The following is a 3,346-nucleotide window of genomic DNA, read 5'->3' as shown; positions in this document are numbered from 1 at the left end:
TATGCCACCTTGGAGGAGGGGAGGGTAGAAATGGGGAGAAAATTTGTAGTTCAAACTCTTGTGAAAATCAATGCTGCAAACTAAAAATATTAAAGAAATAATAAGAAGAGAAACTAGAACTTCTGGCTCCAGAGCCAATGTTCTTTCCACATTGACTGTTAATTATCTGTTAAGGAAGGACTATTTCTCATTTCCCATTGTATTTCCTCTAGTGTCTACCACTGTGGTCTTGCATATAACCGGTACATAATAAATGTTTGTTAACCCTGAAATTGTTGAATGGATGGAAGTTGTAGAGATGCTGTTTTCTGTTGAATATAAGAAATACTCCCCACCCTAAAGGTTAAACCTGTGCCTAAACAGAATATTCCTGAAATAATTGTGAGGTTGTGGGCAGTAGTTGTATATAAGCTGAGAATGAAGAATATCCTTTCAGAAAATTTTGAAAGGGACTCCTGAAATAGGTAGAAAGAAAGAATAGATGGCCTTTAGGGACCATTTCAGCCCTAATTGTCTGTAATACATGCCTACCCTAACAAAAGAGTACATAAGACCCTTCCTCAGATTCTCTTTTAAATGCTGGTCCCATATTGGCCTCCAGTATCTTGGGATCTGGAGTCTGACCACCATCATTCAATCTTTTTTTTTTACCTGCATGTTTAGGCCCTACCAACATGGGGTGCAGTAGCAGACAGCTGAGGCCCTGGAGTGCAGAAGCATGACTTATGTATAAAGACAACCTGTGGCTGATGAGAATCTAGGTACTCAAATTGGTTATCCCTGGTAATGCTATAGTCTAACATCCCAACTCTACTGTAAATAATGCTCCCATTTTGATTTTTCAGATTGTTTCCTGGTTTCTTGCTCTATGTATCTCCTTTGATTGGACTTGCCAGCCCGTGATGAGTCTTTGGATTCTTTCTTGTTGGATTAATGCTGTATGCTCCTTTTTATCACCATTCCACAACAAGTAGAAATATTTGGTGTGATACAACCTCTCAGAAGGTTTTATTTTTTCCTGAATGTTCTTGCACTTAGGATGGCCTTGGTTCTTCCTCTGCTAGAGGGTCAGATCTTGTGGGAAAAAAATGAAACCAATACTATAAGCACCAAGAGCAATATGCCTGACTCACAGAATTGGATATCAGTTTCAATACATTTTAGGAAGCTGGCTGTCCATCACTTCTGGGGTTATAGGCCTGGGAATACAACACATTTCCTGATTGCCAGATCAACATGCATTCAGGTCCTTACCCTGTCAGAAAGAAGCAACTGAGCTCTGAGATGTAGCTTTTCTTCCAACCAATACTAGATCTTCTTTACTCATGGGAACTGTGGATATTCATCATTGTTTATAAATAATGTTGACATCATATATTCAAGTGTGCCCCTAAACCCAGCTTATGGTCTACAAAAGCCCAAAATCCTCATCATTATGTTAATGTGTTATAGTGTAATGAACACTGAAGTTATAAGATCAGGATTCAAATCCTAATTCTGTCTCTTAATATTTATGTGACGTGGGGTAAGTCACTTAGTCTCCTTTGTCCTTAATTTGCTTGACAAGTCAAGGGAGGGGAATTAACTTCTAAAGGCACTTTTATCTCTAGATTTATGATCCAATGATCATTTCATGGAGCAGGGAAGTTGCTTGGGATAGAAAAAATGTTGATAAATGACAACAGATAAGGCAGTGTTGCTCAGTTATAATTTTGCTTCTATTTACTCTGTAAAGAAGAATGGCTTTTGTACTGGAAATGGCAGAATAAAAAATAGCTAACAGGAATTCAATACTCAGGGTAAGTAATTCTATGGGGCAGCTAGGTGGTGTGATGAATAGTGACTAGCCTGGAATCAGGAAGACTCATCTTCTTGAGGTTGAATCTGGCCTCAGATACTTAACTACTTATGTGATCCTGGGCAAGTCACTTAACTCTGCTTGCCTCATTTTCCTCATCTATAAAATGATCTGGAGAAGGAAATTGAAAACCACTCTAGCATCTCTGCCAAGAAACCACCAAAAGGGGTCACAAAGAGTCAGACACAACTGAGAATAACTGAACAACAACAAATAAGAAATACTCTTATTAAATCCAATAAGGAGATAGTCAAAGAGTACTTTGCTGCCCTTGAAGAATTCAAGGCATTTGGGCCAGAGCAACTATCTCCTTAAGTTCCTAAAAGAACATAAAGATATGATTGATGAACCTCTACTGATGGTATTTGAAAGATTATGGAAAAAAGAGACATATCACAAGATAGAAGAAGAGTAAATTTCATGATTTAAAATGGGGGGGGCAAGATGACAGAGTCTGCAAATTGTGGGTCATAAAACTTAACTTTGATTCCTGGAACAATTCTAGAACAGGCCATTAAAGTGATACTTAGTGAAATAATGGTTATAAGAAGCCATCATAGCTTCATTAAAAACAGTTCATGCTAAAGTAAGCTCATTTTCTGTTGCTGTTTACAGGATTATGAAACAAGTAGATTAGGGGACTGGGGTATAGTTTACCTAATATTTAGCAAATCATTTGATAAAATCATCTCATACTATTCTCGTCAAGAACATGGAGAGATGTGGATCAGATGGTAATAAAGTTAGGTGGATTCAGATCTGGTTGGATGGCTAGATTCAAAGAGTAGTTGTTATTGAAACATTAAAATATATTAGAAGGTTGTTTCCAAATGAGTAACCAATGGAGCTGTATTTATCCCTGTGCTGCTTAATATTTTCGTGAATGAAAAAAAGTATAGTTGATGTTCTTGTTAAGTTGCTGGGTGAAACAAATCTGGGAAGAATATATGACATAATCAAAATCCAAAAATCTCAATGAACTAGAGCATTGGGAAGAATTTAACAATATGAAATTCTCTAGAGATAATGTAGTCTTACAATGGGGCACAAAAAATAACAGCTTCACAAGATGGGGTAACCAAAGTTAGAGAGCAGATCTGAGGAAGACCTGAGGGTTTTAATCAACTGCAAAACTCAGTATGAGTAAGGACTGTTCCAAGGTAGCCAAAAAACAGACAAGAACTTAGGCTACATTAAGGCAGGAATATGATTAAAGAATATTATGTGATAGACTTGCTTTTTTCCTGCCTCAGACCTCATCTGGAGTATTGGGTTCAGCTTAGGAGACTGAGGTTTAGGAAGGACATTGGTACTGCGCAATGTCTAGAAGAATGCAACCAGGTTGATGAAGGGTCTAAGCTTAAGTAATATGAGGACTGGTTGAAGAAAGTAAGGATGTTTAGTCTGGAGAAAAGAAGATAGAGGAGCAAAATAGCCATCTTTAGTATTTGAGGGTCTGTTGTATGAAAGAATGATTTGATTCATTTT

This window comes from Trichosurus vulpecula, chromosome 1 (genome assembly GCF_011100635.1).
Source record: "Trichosurus vulpecula isolate mTriVul1 chromosome 1, mTriVul1.pri, whole genome shotgun sequence".
NCBI lineage: Eukaryota > Metazoa > Chordata > Mammalia > Diprotodontia > Phalangeridae > Trichosurus > Trichosurus vulpecula.
This window is presented reverse-complemented; position numbering follows the sequence as displayed.